General features: G+C 33.7%; 1 long non-coding RNA gene across 1 annotated transcript; it reads right to left on the reverse strand.

The window, feature by feature from the left end:
• Window positions 1-13,863: 13,863 nt before the first annotated feature.
• Window positions 13,864-15,369, reverse strand: LOC138700137 (uncharacterized). Its single transcript, XR_011332250.1, has 3 exons — window positions 15,271-15,369; window positions 14,847-15,054; window positions 13,864-14,591 (listed from the first exon to the last, which is right to left on the reverse strand). It is a non-coding gene; the product is annotated as an uncharacterized lncRNA (long non-coding RNA).
• Window positions 15,370-24,622: the final 9,253 nt, after the last annotated feature.

Below are 24,622 nucleotides of genomic sequence, written 5' to 3' on the forward strand. Positions count from 1 at the left end.
GACGTGCTAGATATTTGTCTCCACAAAACAAAACACATACCACTTGAACAATACTGTATCAACGCCCTAGACTCTGATCATATTCCGGTTTTACTTACTTTCAAGGTACCGCTACTGTTGCACTCACATCACAAACAAGCATCACGAGTCACTAACTGGAATGAATACACCAAACGGCTACATAACGCACTACCAGGAAATATCCCAAAATTAACACCTGACGACATAGACATGGCAATAAATATGTTCTCTACAACTATAACAAATATATTTTTAGAAGTCTCATCAACATCAACTACAGTAATAACAAATGACACCCCAAATCGAGAATTAGAATTCTTATTAAAGGCCAAAACAAAAGCTCGGAAACGATGGCAACAGTATGGAGATCCACAAGCGAAAACTGCATTTTACAGATACCAACGAGCCCTACGTAGGAAATTCCAAATGTACAAAGAAAAACATTTTGAAGACACTGTACAACAATTACAGCCAACGTCCAGAAATTTTTGGTCCTTCACGAAACGTATATTAGGTAAAATCATACCTTCAACAAAAACCCCCATCCAGGATTCTACAAATAACTTCATCTATGATCCCCAACAGAAACTCAACGTACTTGCCAAATCCTTCGAAAAAAGATTCTGTCCACATTCCCACCCATCAACTCCGCATTTCTCAACAAGAATACATCAACAAGTACAAGAAACACTACATCGACCTACAAGCGATATTATTCCATATGCTCACCCTCAAGAAATCAAAACTGCTATCAATAAACTACATCTAAACAAGACACCAGGTCCAGACAGAATCTCTCCAGCTATGTTGAAGCATTTACCTAAACGGGCCATTACCCATCTAACAAAAATATACAACTCCTGTCTACAACACAACTACTTTCCTTCAGCATGGAAACTGGCACACATAATAGCTATACCGAAACCAGGAAAAGATCCGACTGTATCAAAAAACTATAGACCGATTAGTCTTCTGGATTTTCTTGGAAAAATTTATGAACGACTGATACTAGCACGAATCCAAAGATACTTAAACAATCCTAACAATCTCCATCATGCACAATTCGGATTTAAGCCTCATCATAGTACTAGAGAAGCAATTCACAGACTCACTTCACATATCCAAAATGGTTTCCAGCGTAAACAGCACACTATAGCAGCATTTCTGGACATAGAACAAGCCTTTGACACTGTATGGCACGACGGTCTGCTATACAAACTCGATAACATACATATCCCGTCCTCCTATATTAAATTAATTCACAGTTATTTACAAAACAGAACCTTTCAAGTACGGGATGGACCACTTATTTCAGATTTTCACCCAATCAAAGCAGGAGTGCCTCAGGGTGCAGTTTTAAGTCCTTCGCTATTCAGTGTATATGTTCAAGATATACCTACACATCCCAAGTGTCAGCAAGGGCTATACGCAGACGACACTGTCATCTACACACAGCACGTCAACATTCACTTTGGATGTCTCCAACTACAGGAAGCACTGGATTCTATCACTCAATGGTCAACAAAGTGGCGCCTCAAAATAAATGGAAGCAAATCTCAGGCTATAGTCTTTACCAAACGCTTTCCACATCGAACTGACTCTCTTTCCATTCAAGAACAAGATATACCATTTGTCACAACAACTAAGTACCTTGGAATATTTTTGGATAAACGACTTACATACCGACAACACATCACTTCCGTCCGCGACAGAGCCTTCCAGAGATTCATGGCGCTTTACCCGGTTTTCAAGACCTCCACTTCACTCAAGATCAAGACTCTACTATATACTACTCTACTTCGTTCATACATGTTGTATTGTTGTGAGATATGGTCCCAAGCACACCCGCGTCACCTTCAACGCCTAGATGGACTCCAGAGGGCAATCTGCAGAACCATAACAGGAGCGGATTATCGGATTCGCAACGCCCAACTATTCGAAATGCTAGGTATAATGAAATTCACAGAGTATATAAAGCTGATCCGCCAAAATTTCATATCCTCACTACTTACTCATCCCAATCCATTGTTGAAAATTCAAATCATCTAGCTCAATAGCAATTTCCATCCCTAATCATTTTCTTAAACACATTCCTTACACCTCAATAAATCCAACCAACACTGTCCACCTGACTTGTCTGCTGCTAGTAGACATTAGTTAAACAAATTATCCAACTAATCATATACTACCCTTTAGATTCATTATAAGGCAAGGGTCCTAAGTAAAGGACCTGGTACTTAAGCACACACTGCTCCTAAAAAAAAAAAAAAAAAAAAAAAAAAAAAAAAAAAAAAAAAAAAAAAAAACTAGTGTTGCATTGCACCGGAGTATTTTCGTGCAGTGTTTACATTCTACGAATACTTTCGCGTGTTTTTTAGTTTTTTTTCTTCTTCTTCTTCTTCTTCTTCTTCGTAGTAAAGAAAAGTGACAACAGGAAAACCAAACATGTCTACAATTCGACGTCTAAATACAATTAAAGTACAATTTGACAGTAGTGCTACTCGTCCTATGGCAATGGATGTACATCTTTGGATACAAAAAAACTCTCAAATTAAACACAGAACAGGTAGAAATGTTGCAATTAAATACACAAGAAAAATCACTATATATAAAAGTGATATCGCCCACGATATACGAAAAACTGATACACAAACATGAAGGTACAACGGATTTCAAATATAATAATGGTGAACAAACGCAAGTGAAAGTAAGCAAGGCAGATGTTCCATCCGTAACTGTCCGAGTGTTTAATTTACCCCCGGAGGTGCCGAGTTCATTAATTCAAACAGTGTTAAACACGTATGGTGTAGTTCATTCAGTGCGACAAGAACAGTGGAGCACAGCTTATCCTTTCCCAGTTAACAATGGCGTTCGTGCGGTAAAAATGGAAATCAAGAAGCATATTCCAGGATCGATAGCCATTGCTGGATATAACGCACACATCACGTATGTGGGACAACCAATTTTGTGCTATGTGTGCCATGAGCCCAATCATAAAAAAGAAGACTGCCCTCAGAGGAAAACTACCTTTAATGTTAATGTTAAACCACGACAACTGTTATTAAGTGACATTGTTTCGGGAACAGTCGTTCAGCAACGCGAGAAGCAAACGACGGAACGGCCCACGCAACGTGACGCACCTGTAGAAGAGGAAACCGATACCGCATCAGAGACTGAGGCAACAAAAACAGTGACTACCGAAGATGAACAAAATATCATGGACATCATAGAGTATACAGCAAATGATGCAGCTGATCGTGCACAGGATATGGAACAACTTGCAGTTATAGCCGATGACGTGGAAATAACGAATATTTCATCTGGAATAAAAACACCTCTGCATCTTGGGGAATCCACACTCGATCTCGAAGAAAACAAAATAGGGCAACCTACCGAAACTACCGAAAAACCATCTAAGAAACTTAAACCTATGGCGCAAAATGAGTTTACACGAGACCCACGTCTGAGAAGTCGCGAAGATGGGGCGGCGTCTGGCAGCAGCTCCAGCGAAAAGAACACAACAACCACGTATCCTAGCAATAAAGTCAAGAACAGTCCACGACCTCACCCCTACGCAATCTACGGTCGCACCAAAGACGGCAGTAAGAAAGACGGTCCTGATGGAAATTCTCTTCCGAAGGAGGATAAAAACGTTAGGGCTGGAGAATCCCTTAACGACGGTTAGCCATAAATAATTTTGGGACGTAGAATATGCAGACTGGGATATCCATATCGTACGGCAAATCAGTACTTGTACTACTTTATTTAATTCAATATATGGTGCTACTACGAAATTATGCAACATTAAACATAAATTGTTTACAAAGTAAAAATAAACAGTCGTTACTCAATGCATTCATAAGACAAAATAGCATAGATATTCTATTGTTGAAGGAAGTGAATACCGAAAACTTTGATTTCATAGGACCGCAGTACGATTATGTTGTTAACACTGGTGATGAAAATCGTGGTACGGCAGTTATTTATCGTTGTGGACTTACGGTTGATGCCATCGAAAAACATCCAAGCGGACGAGTGATAGCCATGAAGATTAATAACATTCAGGTGCTCAATGTATATCTCCCTTCTGGAACTAATCATCGCCAACAGAGAGAAAGTTTTCTAAGTAAGGAACTCCCTTTCTTCCTTCGTCACAGATATGACTGTCTATTGATAGGTGGGGACTGGAACTGCGTGCTTCACGCGAAAGATCAAACGGGGCAGTATAATCCATCTCCGGTTTTAGCAAACCTAACACAAGACTTACATTTAGTAGATACATGGGAGCTTCTCCATGGTAATAGAGTCGAATATACTTTTCGCCGACAAAATGGAGCATCGCGATTAGATCCTTTCTATATCACTCGAACACACAGTAAATATATTTACCGTATACAAGTTTTTCCAACGCCATTTTCTGACCATGACTGTGTCCTCCTCTCACTTCAGACTGATATTACTCTTCCCATATATGGTAAGGGCTCTTGGAAACTGAACAACACTTTACTACACATTCCTGAAATTAGTGAACAATTTTCTCAACATTTTGAAAAATTAATAAGCAAGGCCAACAAGTCCAAACTCAACATCATGCGAAAGTGGGTAAACATTATAAAACCTGGAATAAAAACTTATTTTCAACAAGCAGGTATCATTCGAGCCGAAGCAAATAGAGACACACTGAATTTTTATTATCAGTTGTTAAATGAATTGTATGCGGTACAACAGGCGGGTAGTAATAAGTGGCAAGAAATTATGAACATCAAATCGACTATTTGTGCTCTTCAACAAAAATTCATGGACGGTGTAAAGATACGTGCGAGAACGCCAACAGCAAGCGAAGATGAAAGATGTGCCCTATACCATCTTGTAAAGGAAAAACGCAACGCTAGGACTAAATATATATCCCACCTCCAAACAACGGAAGGAACACAATTAACATCTAACTCAGATTGTATTAAAGAAATTGAAACCTTCTTCAGAGCCCTTTATTCTGCATCTCCCACATCTGCAACGGAAACAGACACTTTACTTAAGCACGTGAATAGACCCTTGAATCTGCAGCAGCAACACGATCTTCAGCTACCAATTACAGAAGAAGAAATTCTTAGGGCAATAGAAACTGCACCCAAGAATTCTGCCCCTGGACCTGATGGACTTACATATCAATTGTACAAAATGCAATGGAATTTAATTAAAGACACATTAGTGGACTTGTTCAATTACATTTTGATAGAGGGATTGTAGTTGAGGGGTTCAGTGATGGGATTGTAATATTTCTCCCGAAGGTTACAAATCCACGTACAGTGTCGGAATATCGTCCAATTACACTCTTGAACACAGATTATAAGTTATTTATGAAGATATTAGCGTGTAGAGTAAAAACAACTTTTCGGGATATTATTGAAATTGGCCAAACTTGCAGTGTACCAGACAAATCAATAATTCACAACCTTGCCACCATTCGTGATTCAATTTTATATTATGAAGAATTCCCGGATGAAAAAACAGCATTGTTATCAATAGATTTTAATAAGGCCTTTGATAGAATGAACCATCTCTCTCTACAACGAGTTATGAAACACTTCTGTATACCAGAAAAATCTGTTAATGCTATAAGTAGCTTGTATGATAGTGCATACTCCAAAATTCAAGTGAACGGTTTCTTTACGAAACGTATCCCAATTGCATCATCGGTACGACAAGGATGCCCTCTATCAATGTGCCTATTCGCTATTGGTATAGAACCACTTATTAGAATGTCACATAACATCTTACAATCTGGACGAGCCACGTGCAACATGTTCACGATCCGGGCTTATGCAGACGATGTTGTAATCCTACTCCGAGATGAAGACGAGTGTACAAAATTACCACAGATTCTACACACATTTAGTATGGCATCCTGTGCACAAATAAATGTACAAAAGTCATCATTAGTACCATTAGGCAACTGGGCTGCTACACACACTCATTCATTCATTTATTCATTCATTCATTCATTCATTCATTCATTCATTCATTCATTCATTCATTCATTCATTCATTTATTTTATTCCATAGATCTTACATGAGCAATGAAGCTTTAAGATGTGGAACATGTCAACATTTTACAATATTACAATTACAATTTTTACAATTTTTTATAGTTTTACAATTTAGTAAATTTCTACAATTTTTACAATGTTGTACAATTTTTTTTTTTTTTTACATTTTGGCGAGATGTAGTGAGATGAAATGAGGTCCGAGGATTCGCCAAAATATTACCCGGCATTTGCCTTTTCGGTGAGGGAAACCTCGGAAAACCCCAACCAGGTAATCAAATCAAATAAATCAAAGGTGTTGATGCCAAGGACTCGCCATAGACCATCCGGCTTCAGTTCCACGGCTGTGGAAAACCTCGGAAGAAACCAAAGTCCAAAGGGGGATCCAACCCAAGCCCGAACGCAGCTCCGGATCAGCAGCCCAGCGAGTCTGCCGACTGAGCTACATCGATGGCTCTACTAAAAGTATACAATACATAGCCAATCAGATTATTAAATTTACAAACGCAAACGATCATTCATAAGTTGAGCTATATTATAATACAAAACAATTTAATTAAATTTAAGGCATAAACAATTCAACCAGTTGTGATATACAGAAATTGATAATACATATCATGCAAACTACTTCAAATTACAAACACAAACAATTTATCAGTAGAGCTATATAGATTACTATTCAATTTAGAGCATATACAATTCATAGGCCAAAACTATACGAATATATACAATACAAAGTAGCATACTTTCATTAAGCTATACAAATTTGTGCAATTAATATCAAGTAGATTAATTCAATTTATAATCATAAACAATTCATCAGTTGAGCTATGCATATTACCATTCAATTTACAGTAGGTCTATATACAATTCATCAGTAGAGCTACACAGACTAGTAATCATTTTAAAAACATATACAATTCATCAGCCAAACTATACAAACATATACAATCAAATTAGTTCAATTTATAAACTTATTTTCGTTAAGCTATACAATTCATATGAAGTAGATCAATTCAATTTATAAGCTTAAACAATTCATCAGTTGACCTATACAGTATACTATTCAATTTACAGTACATACAATTCATCAAAAAATACAATACATAGTAAACATATTAAGTCAATATAAAAACATATTTTAGTTGAGCTATATAAAATTGTACATGTCATTTAAGTAGAATAATTCAATTCACAAGCATAAACAGTTCATCAATTGTGTAGAAGGTATGAGTATGTAGAAATTTGGTTAATTCTTTTCTGAACCTTTTCTCGTTGTTCTTCAAATCTTTAAGATAATTAGGCAGTGCACTGAAGACTATTATACATGAATAGCGAACTCCTTTTTTTAAAACAGCTTAGACTAACAGAGGGTAGATGAAGATCTGATTTATGTCTTGTATTAAAATGATGAATGTCTTGATTAGTACTGAATTTATCTTGGTTCTTAATATACAGCATCATTAGGGAAAGAATGTATTCACAAGGTAAAGTCAAGATTTCTAAGTTTCGGAAAATATTTTTACATGAGGTCCTTTTATGCACACCGGTCATTATTCTTATAGCTTTCTTTTGTAAAACAAAAACGTGTTTAGCTTCAGACGAGTTACCCCAGAATATTAATCCATATTTCATTACAGAGTGAAAATATGCAAAGTATGACATTTTAAGTAAGTTTATATCACCAATAGTAGATAAGGATCTTAATGCATAACAGGCAGAGCTTAATTTACGAGTAATACATTCTATATGCGTTTTCCAGTTCAAATGATTATCCAATTCTAAACCAAGAAACTTTGTGCTTATAGATTCTTTGAGATGAGTTCCATTTAATCGAATACTGTAGGAAACCTGAGCACTATTGTGTGTACTAAATTTGACTGCACTGGTTTTATCAACATTAAGTGCTAGTTTATTTGCATGGAACCATTCATTCATTAGATTCAGCACTGTATTAGAAGTGTTTATAAAATGATCGTATTGTTTGCTTGAAATAATTACACTTGTATCATCTGCAAATAAAATTACATGGGATGAATTGTTTATGGTCAAGGTTAAATCATTAATATAAACTAGAAACAACAATGGACCTAAAATTGACCCCTGCGGAACACCATGTTTAATATTTCTAAATTCTGAATAAGTAACTTCATGACTATTTGGTACATTTATTTCTACTTTTTGTTTTCTATTTGATAAGTACGATGTAAACCAACCCAACATCTCATCTTTAATACCATAAAACTTCAATTTTTTTACTAATATGCTATGGTCTACACAATCAAATGCTTTAGCCAAGTCACAAAAAATCCCACCTACATGTAGTTTCGAATTCAATGAATTTAGTATTTCATCCACCAAACTAAAAGCAGCATTCTCTGTCGATTTTTGTTTTCTAAATCCAAACTGTTCTAAAACTAATATATTGTTGGACTCCAGGTAATGATATAATCTATTATACATAACTTTCTCAAACACTTTTGAAAATGTTGTTAATAATGATATGGGTCTGTAATTAGCAATAGTACATTTATCTCCCTTTTTGTATATTGGTTTTACTATTGAATATTTGAGTCTTTCTGGAAAAATACCACATTGCATTGACAAATTGCATAGATAGCTTAACGGATGGGATAATATTTCAGAACAAGCTTTCAGAACTTTACTTGGAATTTCATCATATCCAGAGGAATATTTTGTTTTTAGTTGTTTTATCACATGCATGATTTCTGCTGCGGTAGTGGGAATAAATTTGAGACCTAAAAACTCAGTGTTAAATGCATCAGTTAGGTAACCAAGTGCAGCATCTTCTGCACAATCTTGAATGTTTAAGTTCTGAATAATATTTATATAGAAGTCGTTAAAATGATTTGCAATTGATTTTGGGTTATCTATTTTACTATCATTGATTTTAATGCAAGTAATATTTTCACTCTTTGAATATCGATTAGTTTCATTTTTAATAATATCCCAAATAGTTTTAATCTTATTATCTGAATTTTGTATTTTTTCATTCAGATACATTTTCTTTGCATCTTTTATAACTTTTGTCAAAGTTTTACAGTAATTCTTGTAGTAATTAAGAACATGAGGATCATCACTATTCCTACTCATTAAATATAGATTCCTTTTCCTAGCACATGATATTTTAATTCCCTGAGTTATCCACATGTTTTTACTTTTACATTTTTTCACCACCTTGACTGGAAAACATTCATTGAAATAATTCGTAAATGCAGTGAAAAATGCATTAAATTTAGTATTAATATCAATGGTATCGGTACTATATACATTTTCCCAAGATTCATTTTGTAGACATGTATTTAAATGATGAAGATATTCAGCATTTATAATCCTTTTTTTTTTATTTTTAGATTAACACTTTGGAATTTTTCACTCATATTGAAAACACTTAGAATTTGTGCATCGTGATCAGACAGGCCATTGACTAATGGTACTGTTGAATAGGAATTCAATCTACTTTTATCTATAAATATATTATCAATGGCAGTACTACTTCCAGCTTGTGTTCTGGTTGGAAAACTTACTGTGTGACTAAGATTATAAGTTTCAAGAAGTGAGTTTAATTTTCTTTTACGTGAGCTTTCTGATAGATAATCTATGTTTATGTCACCACAGATTACAAATTCGGTATGTGGTTTATAAAGTCTTTTCAATAATGAATCTAAGTTAGTTGTAAATTTCTTATAATCTCCCATTGGCGCCCTATAAACACATAAGATAATTAAATTTGATATCTCATAACCAATTTGTATTCCACAGATTTCAATATCTTGTTCAAGGCAAAAATCAGATATATCAATTTTACTAAATAATAGATCCTCTCTGATAAAAATACAGGCACCCCCTTTTTGGAAGACATCTCTACAGAAATGAGAACCTAATACATATCCATGTAAAGACAGTTGTAGTATTTCCTGTTGCTTCATATGATGTTCAGTTATACATAATATCTGAGGTTTATGCTTTTGAGTTGCTAAAGAAGTGATCAATTCATCAGTTTTTTGTTTTAATCCCCTAATATTTTGATGAAAAATAGTGAAGTTACTGTGTTCATTACTAGAAACATCAGAGCATTTACAATTTAGTTGAACTTGTTTCAAACACCTTACTGGTGGGAGGTTTAACCTAAAAAAGGAGAAGCCCTAGCATTAACTAACACAGGAATATTACATCTCTGCTTTTTAACATGGCTGCCTCTGATGCTATTAGCAATAAGAACCGAAAGGTGCTCCTTGCCTCTACCATTCAGATGCAGGCCATGTGACGTATATTCATACCTTCTTATAGGGCTTACATCTATCAAACCAATGTGTGATGCCCCAGGTCCCATCAGAGCCCGCTCAAGCCGCATATTCACGCTCCGCACCCTCCTGTGAAGATACGGCTTGTCGTACCTGCTGAAAAGACTGAGAAATCCCACATTGGTATGGCTGCTCATCTCAATTATGTTGTTGACATCTTTCTCAATAGAATAGTTACAATCGTTATCAATACTATTACCTGGCCCACCCACTATAACTACATGATCCCTCTTAGAAAAATCTGAACTCAATTTCATCATATCCTCAACAACATTCTTAGGCTTACATACACTAGATATTTCAAACTCATCGCCCAGTTTCGACTTCAAAAGTGAGGAAATACCTCTTGCATGGCTGCTTCCTAAAATCAATACTTTACTCCTACAATCATTAACCCAACGAGTTAGATACTATAGAGAGGCTAAAGACCTCTGATAAGCGCTCCCTGCGGAGGCCAACAGTACTATGGATCGTTCCCTAAAAAACATGGCGGTCTATCGGTCTATAGTACCGCCAGCCTCCGCAAGGAGTGCTTATCAAAGGTATAGTGAGGATCACGTAAGTTCAGTTCCCTAACAGCAAATATTTCCGCCTTGTCAGTGTTGCCAACTGTTACCAGATATCACCACATGTAGTAAAATCACGATCCTATGTACTGAATGACTTCTTTAGTCACCGTACTTTACCTTAATGTTGGAAGGTTATTCGAAATAGTTTCAATAATAATGAGAAATGTATTGCTATGTTCTATTCTTTTATTCCTTTACATTATTATTAGTATTAGCATTAATAGGTTACTAGACGTAAATATACAACAAAGTATAGTATATAATATTCAAGAATCAAATCTGTTCCAAGACCAATTAAATTATTGTCACTTCACTTCAAAGATTCCAGCGTACATATACTGTACTTCCTAAAGGTAGATAAATTAATAACCAATTGACTTTTGGTTGGAATTCGAATGAACTTCTGATTATCTTTTGAAATTAGTAAGGAAATGGATAATACAACTAGGCTAAAACTGAAATAATAATAAATCAACTTACAAAAATAATTTTGATCCTTAAAAACCATAAGTAATTTCACTTCTAGATACCTTTTTAAAGATTTCATTTGTTTGTAAATTACTTAATAATGTTACACTTACACTTATTATTTCTGCAACTCCACGTCTGTCATTGAAAAAATGTATGATACATAACTGTGAAGTCTCTTTTTGGCTCTTGTGTTCTAAATTTAAATAAGAAAAAACAAATGATTCAAGAAATGTGAGCTGGTGAAAATTAAATACTCAATTAATAAAATAATTACTACCAAAAGGGTATTTTATTAATTCTATACAAAAGATGGATTACACAGAACAGATGGCCAGAAATCATAGATTTATACACAACATACAGCATGAAACGATCATCAAAAAATGCTTTTTGTACACAATAACATCTTTCAAACGAAGTGAAATAGCCAATAAGTTCAATAAATATTATGCTAATAAGTAATAACTATAATTAATAATTATCTACAAGCTGTAAAAGGGAATAAAATAGTATATTGTTGAAATTAGGGGGTATGGTTTATTACGTGTATTTATAATTTTAATTACTTTTTCTACATATAATTATATTTTAATTTATATTAGATTAGTTGGTGGTGTGGGTGTTAGTTTTATCGGTGTACGTCAGACTATTAAGAAAAACTGAAAGAAATATTAAATCTACAATCTACTTTATATAACAATATTTAATCAAGAACTGAATATTACTATTAATTTAATAACATAAGACCCAAAACATCTCCAAGTCCAGACAATACACATGCTGATTTTCTTAAATATGTTGGCAAACAAGCAAACTCACTACTTTTATCTTGTAATCTCATCTAAAATACAATATCTGTCTGGAGAAAATCTATCATAACATCAATTTTGAAAAGCAATTATTCAACTAATATCTTTTCGAGTTATCGACAGATACCACTTACCAGTATGATAGCCAAAATTATGGAAGAGATGATTTCATAGATTGAATTGGTTCCTGGAATCTAGTAACTAACTTTCATCTTATTGAGTTGACTTTAGAAAATTACATTCAACAAATGGACAGATTTTAAATTTTAGTCAAGATATTAAAGATATTTTAAGCAGAAAACAAAACACCTTAGCAATTTTAATTTATTTTCAAGGATCATATGGCTCTGTAAATATAAATCACTTAAGAAATTGCAAACTTAGGGTGTCCATGATAAAGTGTTATACTGGGTCAGTGACTTGATTATTTGATTCATTGTCACAAATATGTAAATAGAGACAGATTCATCTGAGCTTCCCACATTGTTGTTTTCAGGAATACATTTTCCAATATTAATGTCGATGGTCTAACTAAAGAAATAGATCTTATGATAATCTCATCATTTGCAGATAATATGGTTGTCTAGAACAAAAAATCACAGTCCACAAATATTAATAAACTGAGCCAAAATCCCAACAGACTTTTTGACTCTACTTGGAGAACTCAAACTTGCTCAATCAAGGGAAACTTTACTAATAAAACACAATCCCAAGTTATTTCAAAATGAATAGTATATAAGTTAACTTTAACAGATGATGTTAAGAAATGTGATACTTCTCCAGACATTTTAAAAATCATTAGAAACTATAAATGATCTGGTAAGTGAGTGACTACATACAGTATTTTTTATAGATGGATCCTGTTTACCAAGCCATAGACGTAGTGGTGTTGTAGTACAATACCAGTATATTCCCTTTTACAGGGAATTATATTCAAACACTTGTTTGCCCCATTTTAACCGTGACAACGCCTTTTAGTTTTTTAAACTTTCTGGTTATTGTATTGTGTTTGTGTTTAGTGAAAGATTTTAGATAAGGGCGCAAATAGCCATAGTAGCTGACGCGCCCTTTTTAAACGCCACTAACTAACTAACTAACTAACTAACTAACTAACTAACTAACTAACTTCAAACACTGACTAATTTTGATAGTGAAAATTTAGATACACTTTTAAGCTTACAAAATCTCCAGTATCAACTTCATAAATCTGAGAAGGCTGTCATACTATCAGATTCAAAATCAGATATTCTTGCTGCAGTATTGGACGTAACAGCATGAAATCTCAATATTTTACAGTGTTTTAATATTTTAAGCAAAATGGTCGAATTACATCGACGACTGGTACTTCCGTGGATCCATGAACTTTATGGAGTGGGAGGTAATGAGGTAGTTGAAAGGTAGCAAAATTACTGTAAGGTTATCTATACCTGCATCTTACCACACTGTTAAAAGAATAACAAGATCAGATCATGACAATGTGGTAACAAAAATCGGAATGATTCTAAAGCAAATGAAAAAATTGCAATAGGCCATCCGGCATCCGCTCCACGATGGAGGAAAATCCTCAGAAGAAACCAACTAATCAGACCAAATGGGGGATCCAAACTACCCTCGAGAAGTACATGGCACTCAGATTATTAAATTGACAAACCTAAACAATTATTCATCAGTTAAGCTATAAAATATAATACATAGCAAGCAAGTTAATTCAATTTAAAAGTATAAACAATTCAATCAGTTGAAATATACAGAAATTGATAATAAATATCATGCAAATTACTTCACATTACAAGCATAAACAATTCATCACTTGTGGTATACAACCTACTATTTAATTTACAGCACATACAATTCATCAGTTAAGCTATAGGCCTACAGTCTACTATTGAATTTACAGCATATATAATTCATCAATTAAGCGAAACAAAAATATAGTACAATACATAGTAAAAATAATACACCTAATTTAATAACTGAACTTCTATGAAAATCTACAGTGGCAGTACTCATATTATCACAGGCCATGATTGTCTCAAATATTTACAAAGAACTGATATTTCAGAATCTCCCCATGCCATTTCTGAAATCTCAATGAAGATATGGATCACTGTCTTGACTGTTTAACTTTACACAGCTTTCAATCATCTGGTTAAATATTGGAGTGCAAGATAACAAATGACATCAACTGCTGAACACTTGGTATCAATCAACCAACAACTTCATTACATTAAAGGGGAAAAAAAACTGAAAGAATTAATTGTATATAGACACAACACATAAGACAAGGCCGCTTCAGAATAGTAATTGGCAAGGCTCTGTTGTTTTAGGATTCTTATGTAGATTCAATTTCACCTGAAAGAAAAAAGTAGCATCTATAAGTATGCCTAATTATGAGAAATAAGAGAAACGGTTGCAATAGTAGTAGTAGTAGTAATGGTAATAATAATAATAATAATAATAATAATAATAATAATAATAATAATAATAATAATAATAATGACTGTAAAGTATGGAAATTAATATTGCAATGTAATATCAAAAGGTGATTTCACACCATTAACTCTTATCATTTAGTACAACAAATCTATTATATTCAGTTGCAATCACCAGTAGCTGTTCTTTCCTCCATTTTGTTGTTGGCTGATTTTTCACAAGTCTGCTATGATATGCAGCACTATCCATGACAATAACGCATTGCCCTAATGTTCTCAGGTCAATAACTGTGTTTGCACCCACTTCTCAACTACAGGGCTATTCATAGCACTATGGTAGTCCTGACTTTTCTTTCAATTGCATGAAAAAATTAAATCAGCACCTGCAATAAAAATTATACCTGGGCATATAATTACGTCACATGAATTCACAGCATTTAAATAAAGAAAATAAAACATAACATAACATGACATGAGATCCTCTTTGGTGAAAGGCTTTCCCACGTTTTTATTTAGTCACCAATTTTTATATTTTTGTACCCTGATTTAAAAAATTACTCTTGCCAAATTTATGTAAAATATAAATCAATATAACTTACCGAGTATAAATCCACCTTTCGTTCCGGCATCTAATCTTCCACCCTCATTTGTTGGTCTACGAATAACACCATTCATGTCACTGGAAACGTCACCTGGTTTATTTCATGAGTAAGTGAGTGATCCTACTTAAAAAAAACAGAGAGAGAAAAGCAATTCACATTGACACTCTAAGAGACACAAAAATTTTAAAGACAGGAAAACCGTTCAGGAATTTTATAACTAACCTCTAGTTATAATATGAAACTATTAATTGCAAAACATGTTGTTCCCACCTGAATTCATTACTAGTAGCCTATATTAATTGCAATTTCATATTCCACATAAGTGTTAACCTATTTGTTAGTAAAAAATTCAATCACTCAATGTCTCACAATACATTGAAATTTACCATTCATAAAAATCCAAGTCTCATCCAAGAATACTACGGGTTTAGGGTTCTCACGCTCCACATTTCTTATATATTCTCTTAAAAACGAATAACATCACTTTCTCGTACATGTGTATAAGGATCCCCTTTGCTCCATAGAAATTACATCTCTTTCAAAATTTTTTTCACCGATGATAAGGATACTCTAAATAAATATGTTTCATAATCATCATTCATATGTTCCAGAACTTTTGCTGCTGTTAGTACTTCCCCTGTAACAGTAAATGAAAATTATGCCATATTTTTATACATATGACTAATATCAGAATTACATTGCATAAATCAACACAATAATTCCTGTAACTTCCCTACCGTTATGTAACTTGTCATAAATAAATCTCGCAATTGCATCTTTCGTAAAATCATCAGCATCAGTCACTGGATGTTTACGTAGTCTATGTTTTCCTGGTGTCACAAGTGGGGTCCCCTTCTGTGAATTTATCACATTCGTGGCTGTAGTAAAGCCAAGCTGTAATAACAAACAATAACATAACACTTCTAAAAATTGTTATATCATAAAATTCATGCATGATACCAACATTTGCAGCTATATGAATAGAAAATGATCAACATGTTAGGTTGGGTCTACGATAGGTTTAAGTAGGCTAATATTTAGGTAATTCTCCAGAAAAGCTACATCAAAGAAGGCATAATTTTATTTTGTTTAATTGATTTCTGTGATATTTACATAGTGATGCACACGTGGTTTTAGTGCACAGCCACAAATACATTCAGCACAAAAATCCTTTGACACTTACCTGTATATTCTAATGCATTGTTGTAGTCCCTCCCTCAAACTTGTTACTAATTACCAATATAACATGCGAGAGGTCCATGACGAAGAGAAATGGTTAGTTTCCCAGTAGTGCGTCCTCGTCCTCTCGAGTGTTATATCTTAACAAGTACTTTGGGTGGGGTAGCTTTTCTGAAGAAACACCATATTTAATATTACTTAGACCAGTCATGAATAAATTATTCAGCCAGAGTCAACGTTCCTATGCTTTATAGAGTATGTTATATAGTTATTATATAAAACTGAATTATTTTTAAGCACCATAACAGGCCAACATTCATGTAATATTTGCTGCAATATCAAGTTAATAATTACAATATGACTTGTATTTTCTTCGGCCGATGTGGCATGTAAATTGTGATCTGAACGGTTAATTTAATACTAAAAGAGAAAACTGGAAATTTACTTTGTGCTGTTTGATTATTTGTTCGTCTAATTTGTAAATGTATTTAAGCTATCACCTACTGCAGTATTACAGTATCTTAAATGTATTTAGTTTGGCAATATGAAAATCACTGACTAGATTGAACATCTAGGCCTAACTTAAAAATTTGTTTTGTTTGACCACAATCATGAAATTATTAGTGCAAACTCCTAAAACTGAATACCACTTTGAAATGTATGCTTAAGAATACTTACTCCTAATAATTTTCCTATTCTGCTTGTAATTGCTATCTCCGTTAGCATAATTCCTTCTTCATTATCTTCTTTCTTCAACTCATTATACACGTGAACTGCAGATTTCTGAAGCGTACTCTGAATGCCACACATTTTCTTCCTTGGAGGAGTCACTGCAACACTATTTCATTTTTTTGACATAGTAATAAAAATCTAAACACGAAAGAAATTCATTAAAATTTGAAATAATATTTCTATCCATTACCCACGTGCATTATCACGCCCAAGTATATTATATTTATTCGTACTTATCTGACTATTCTTGAATTATAACCACAACGCAACACATAAAATAACTATTATGTATTAATATTAATACTAATATTAATTAATGATTAATAAGTTCGAATTTCACTATCTTCCAGTAACCGGCTGAGAAATCTAGTACAATTTTAATTTCATGGAACTCCAGTACCGGCAAATATTGTCGATATTTGCCTCAGCTGCCAACATACCAGTTACAAAATCACTACCATTTATAGTATTTGTCAGTATCGAAATTCGAAACGAAGTTGGCAAAAGAAAATTCAACCTTCAAACTAGAAAATCACCATAATCCACTAGCATTTGTAGTAATGGGGGAGAAATGGTTAGGTTTCACCCTTAGGGTATCAAGTTACCTGGTCTTCCCTATACACTGTAACGAGTTGGTACATGTATTATATTTTTCAGATACATCAATATTTAATTTAAACATTTCGCTATAAGTTTTGTAAAAAGCTGATTTATAAATGAAAAAGTAATAATTTAGACTTTAAAATTTCCAAAAATGTCTCATTCCCTCGGATTTAAATGAAATGTACCGTAAATCATAATATTCGTTGCTGGATAATTAAATCCTTTCAAATACAGGTACCATTGCCGCAGAGAATTATAAGATAAGACGGACTGAGCATAAGCGAAGTATCTGTATTAATAAGTTTGTACCATCAATAGTATAGTATTTATTGTGTTTATAGGGCCTACTCCAATTTTCTTTTTATTAATGCGTAGGACTCTTTTTGTTACCAAAGAGGAAAGTTAGCACTTGCATCACACACAATTTGTCATTATTGTTCAAAATAATGTAAGAACAGTTTTATTCTGCAAAAGCCTCTGCTTAGTTGCGAGACACGTTTGAGATCAATGCTTGTTTCAAATTATATTAGACTACACGATGTCTCCATCACGCGAAAAGAAGTGTACCTAGCTGTGGCTCCTGTTGTTTCTGATAACAATGTTAATAGTAAGTATCTTATCGTTTCAATAAATGTGGTGAGTTATGATAATGAGTAACTTTCTATTAGTGTCATTCTTTAATTATTATGTTGCATGCTAAGAGATTATTTGTAGTTTTAATAATTTCAGTTTTCAAAAGTTCTCTGTGTTAATTCCAATTTCAAATGCATTTTTCTCAATAACTTAATTACTGGATATATTTTTTTTAATTTCCGCCACTACCTTTCCTATATTTTACTACTATTAGTTACATACGTCGTCTCTCTTGATATCACCTGGTGAGCACTGAATTACATAATTTCATATTAGGTTAGATTAGCTGTAAGGTAATTAAATTTGTGACGAAGTCAAAAAATTATTTATTTCTTTTCTGCCGATTAAATTCATCGTCTTTAGGTGCTTTGCTTTGGTTGCATCGAGTATAGCTTGTCACTTAATATCTGAGCTATATTTAGTGAAACTAATAAAACATAGGCCTACAGCTGTTATAAAACGTAAATTTTTGTGTGTATTTTACTTTTTACTTATTAACATAGTCTTAATATGTAACTCAATTCACAATAATACTAACTTCATCACAGTCATTTCCTACAACATCCGAGCCATGCCCCTTTGTTTTGACTAACCGAAACATGGCGGACCAATGTTCAATTGTCTTCAACTTTCTGAGGTCTTTGTCCTCTCTATAGTATCTAACTCGTTGCATTAACCTTATCTGTTTTCTGACTTACCTTTACTGTTAATCATATCCCTATAAAAAGAAAAGCAAAGATTTTAGGATTGACAGTATGTGCATCCTTCAAAGAAATGGTTGACATCAATTGGTCCATTACGTCTGCAAGAACTCGAGCAACAATGTTTCAGCATATACATAGAAACCTCAATCTCCTTGAGAGGATATGGCACATAAACGTATTTTGCCTGTCCAAATTGTGGTATCTAGCACAGATTTTGCCTCTTCCTTCCAAATACTCCACAGTGCTAGACAGAGCAATCAGCTTCTATGTCTGGAAAGGATATTTTTACAAGCTTCCGAAAACGCAGTTGCATCTACCAGTAACGAAAGGAGGTTTACAGCTGACGGCAATAAAAGAGAAAAGTCAGGCCCTTTTGACACGGAATATTCTTCGCGCGAAACACGATGAAAGCGATCCCATGGACAACAAATTCTGGCAAGACCACATTCCACTACTATGCAGTAAAACTACCACCTTACCGCACTCGCTGAAAATGATTTGGGAAATAATAGAGTCAAATCCACCAACAACAGTCACGAATGAAAAGAATCAAAACACCAAGACTATCTACACTTACCTCATGAAGAAAGCCGTGCAAACGCCACGTATCGTGGAAAAGTTTCCAAACCAAAAATGGGGAAATATATGGCGCAATTTGCATATGGCAAACATCCCGACTGCATGGAAGACAACAGTATATTGCTATCTCAACCAGATTATACCGACTGAAGAAAAGAGACATCGCCATAATTTAACAGACTCCCCGGCATGCAAAAAGTGTGGGTGGTTAGACACACTGAAACATCGTGTCACAAATTGTGGTGCTGCGAAAACCATATGGGAAGGAGCAAAAGCTTTACTAGTAAAAGTATGGCCAGATTCGCAACTACATGATTGGTTCCAAACATTATTGGTATTAGACCCACCAACGAAACAAAACAAATTTGTAACGGTATGGCTTGCTTCAGGATTCCTGCACTACCAGTTGACAAAGTCCTTGCACAAAATGGAAGAATTCCTACATATGTTGAAAGAAGAGGCAGCCAAGTTGGAAATGAAGGACGACAAATCATCCCAAATTTTAAAAGAACTCAAACTATTACAACTGAATAGCTCACTCAATTTAGTTTAATTCAGGAATTACAAACGTGTTCCCCTTGTTGTTTTGTTCTCTAACCATTGCATGCTCGCTCATTGGTAATATTAAACCAACACTGAACAATATTTAGTGTACATTTTACCTCAACTTATATTCAGTATTTAAATGTATGTAAATATGTTGTTATTAGTGAAATAAGGAGAATTTTGAGGTAATAGATTAACTTAATTTCAGTTATTCTCAGTTTAAAAATAATGTAAGTTTATAACTTATTCATTCAACATCACAGGTTCTCGTAATGTAGCTATAATGATAAGCCAGGAATTACTGTATGATTTTATGTAATTTTAATTTTACAGTTAATAGCATAGAACTTTAATTCTGTTAACTATTGAAACTATAGGGTATAATTTGACTGTGAAGATGGATTAGAGTGAAAAGTTAAAGCCATGAAGTTAACTGAGGTTATTGACGATAAGTTTCAAAATAATTATACTATCAGATTGCGTTGGGCATCTAGGATAGCAATGTAGTATGCTCTTGCAACACAGTTGTAGAATGTAAAAAAGTAATTATGAACTTGTAGGAATTAAGTTTCACATAATGTTTCAGTTTACATAATGTTTGAGATAATGTTGTAAGAAAGATATGATATTATTGATATTATGTTTAGTGTCAAATTTCTGATCTTTCTAAGACGATTAGATATGTAAAATTGAGTTTGAAGAGAGAACATTGATTTACTGTTGTCTCGGGATTCACTTTTCAATGGTGTGTTGAGAATTTTTTACAAGGTATATAAGAGAAAAAATTTAATTTTCAGAATGCTTGTTACCATAATGCCTTTTGTAGAACTGTTTTGCAGAATGACATCTATATCTGGGGTTAAGTTACCTCTAAAATAATTTTATGAAGCCTTTGTTCTGTATCTGTTTTAATAAAAATAAAAAAAAAGTAAAAAAAAAAAATTTCCCAAACTCATTTATTTTTTCTTTGGAAGATGAAAAGAAATGGCTTGTTACACTATTTCTACTGTATTCCGAGCTACAACTCGGAACAAAACAGTACGGAACTTTTGTAATTGTTTTGTAAACCACCATACAATATTCTTTTGTCACTAGTTAATTCAGAGCACAACAAATTGAAGACATCTACATAACTCTCAACAACGAATCATATTAACAACCCTTAGAAACTTTCACCATTAAACGCGCGAGAAATATGTTTTCGGTGTCTCACTTCAGACAACAGATGGCTCCTAGCGATCGAAGCGCCACTAGTTGTCAGGTCCGCCACCGACAATGATAAAGCATAGGAGTGCGTCAACGAGTTAGAAAGAGAAGACCAAGTGGCCATGTTGTCCTGTACAGCGCTCTTTGCGGTGCCACCGCGAAACACGGCAGATCTGAGCTAAGCGCCCACCTTTGTAAAAATTCGTCTGCTTACAATGTTGTATAACGGAGGTAAGAAGTACAAAAAAACGAAGAAAAAACATGCCTGTTGTGTGTGCTGCATATAACTGGAATGTCAAAAGGAAAAAGACAACTGATATATCATATTTAATGTAAATTTTATGAAGTTAAGTCCATAGTTTTGTTAATTAGCAGCATTTTTTTTTCATGCATAAATATGTAACAACGCCCGGCATAAACAAAATAAATGGTTCACTGGTAATGTACTTACACTAAATAGGATAAAACCAATACAATTCCGTTTCAGACCCAGTGAAAAAGAAATAGCAATACAATATTAAAACTGTATTTCGACACCGGCATTCTTTATTTCTGCTCCTTCTGTCCTTACTACTTATACAAGAAGACGATGAGCTGTAGCTTATAAGAAGTAGGCCTATTTCGAAGACAAACGATTAATCAAATAAATAATAAAGTTAAACTAAATACGGATAAAACCGCTACAATTCCGTTTTTAACCTAGTATTAGCAATCAAATATTAAAACTGTATTTCGACACTCGCATCCAAAATAACGCAAACTCTGGGGTAGGTCGTATTGTGACTGGAATGACATGAAAGAACATAATTGAGCACCCACGTACAATAATGGGGTAAGTATGAATATATTTCGTAACTACTTACCCCATTATTGTACGTGGGTGCTCAATTATACACTAATAATTATCTGTGGTGCCACAGCCCTTGAAAGGCTCAGACAGACCAGCCGGCTGTTGGCCTCACGTTCACATTTCGATAATAATTATACTTTACTGTAACAAAAAACCTGAAAGCGTGTTTTGTCATGTTTCACCCACGTTACAAGCTTGGAGGTTAAGGTTGTTTACTACAGATAGGGCCTACTTTCATTCTATATCTTATGGTACAGTAAATAGTTTTGCAACGTGTAGAGACTGGGAAAACAATTTAATAAAATCATCCGAATCATACTCGTTCATTTTATAGGCAATCTTGCAGATTGCATTTAAAAGAACCTAGGAATATTAACATTTTCTTCAGTATATTTGCTAGGACTTCTTGTCATACTACATGACAATTTTGCTTAGGTTATTCTTTTAAGCATTCCTTCTAGGAATAGCTCAAGTGTTTTAAATTTAGCGTACATAAGTTTAGATTAAGTTCCTAGCACGTATTTTACGAAATGATAGGTTTTTCCACTTCAGTTTAACTGATTTATGCAAACGAAATTAAGACAGCTGACGATTCTAATGTCAGTTATCACCACGCCCACTTTGTTTTGGGCGCATAAGTTCATTACCGACGGTCGTTCAATTTTCTTCAAACATGGCGGCGCAATTTCCCTTTCTAACTCGTTGGAGTGCGTACACTATTTCTTCTATTCGTCCTGATACCGGTAAGGATATCACTGGCTAGAGTTGAGCTTAAACGATATTTTCAAGTATCTGTGACAACTGTGACTGTGACAATTAAATATCTGTGACTTTTATCTGTGATTTTGTCACACCGATATTTTATATCGCTAAGTAAGCACAATATGCATGAATTATACCGATATTTTGTCACACCGATAAAAATTAACAGGAAATATTGAAGAGCAGTGCAATGTGAATACGATTTCTCTATACACGCCACACTTCAGTGGTTTATATGGGAAAATCCAACAAATAAATTATGTACACGTACCATTAACAAATAAATACTAATCTAACTGAACAGTAACATGTAAAAAGTTAACCTTATATACCAAGAGGTTATATCGTAGTTGATTGTAGATATGGAATCAGTTGATAATTTTTAATGTAGTTGGGTACGGAGAAATTGAGGTTATGTGATTATCCTAATCGTTTTAAAAATTGATCCTTTTTATTGTATATAATATAATCGATAAATTATTTTAAGTCATGCATTAACATTATAATATTGAGTCAGAATAAAAATTAACGAAACATAAGTATTCGGAAAAACAATAGAAAATAATTACAGAACAAGACAGTTGTTCAGACAGGATTTTACACAAGATAAAGTATTGGTAACCAATGGTATTATTATTATTATTATTATTATTATTATTATTATTATTATTATTATTATTATTATTATTATTATTATTATTTAAATCGTGTAATCACTATATCATTTATAATAAGATGGTGAAACTAGCGCTGAAGTAGTTTCGGCAATTTCGGATGTGAAAATCATTGCATTTATAAGGAATTTTTTTTGTGCAGAGACAGTTCCTTAGGTTAAACTAGCGCTGAGGTAGTTTCGGTGATTTCGGAAGTGAAAATCGTTGAATTTGATTGTTTGTGGAGATGCAGTTGGTCGTATATCCAAGGCATAACAAAGCCTAAACTAACCAAACCTAACCTGTCACAGATTCGTATATGCAAAGTATATAAGGGGAATACGAAGGAAACTACCTGAAGGTTAGTTTAGCCAAATAAGTTTTATCTCGTTCGGTTTTAATTCTATAGGTGCTGTTGTCGGCTTGTGAGAAATGCTTCGAAAGTTCGGAAGAGCATAACGTTCAGTGACAAGGAGTGAACTAACATGATTTACGTTTGATACCCCTTATTTTCAAATGTAATTAATTATCCCATTTATGTGTAAGTGTAGGTCTATTTTAAAAGTGTGCAAGGGCAATGAGAACGATTTGTTGGAGCAGTGTCTGCTAGATGTCAGATCTTTTTGGAATTTATAAAATTGACAATTTTTGCTAACTACCCCATATTATTATATTTAAAAGTTGAAAATTACTTGCCAGTTGATGATTTTAACAATATCTAGATAAATATCACTAAATATCAAGTTTAGAACATTGATTAGGCTTATTAATTGGGTGAAATAACACCCCACACGAGTACCAATGTTAGAAAGCACTGTGCGATTTCCTAAGAGTTAATAACCATAAATAACATACCGGTAATGAACTTATTACAAATAATTTTATTTTAAGTTTAATTATTT

Source organism: Periplaneta americana, chromosome 5 (assembly GCF_040183065.1).
Source record: "Periplaneta americana isolate PAMFEO1 chromosome 5, P.americana_PAMFEO1_priV1, whole genome shotgun sequence".
In the NCBI taxonomy this organism is placed as follows: domain Eukaryota; kingdom Metazoa; phylum Arthropoda; class Insecta; order Blattodea; family Blattidae; genus Periplaneta; species Periplaneta americana.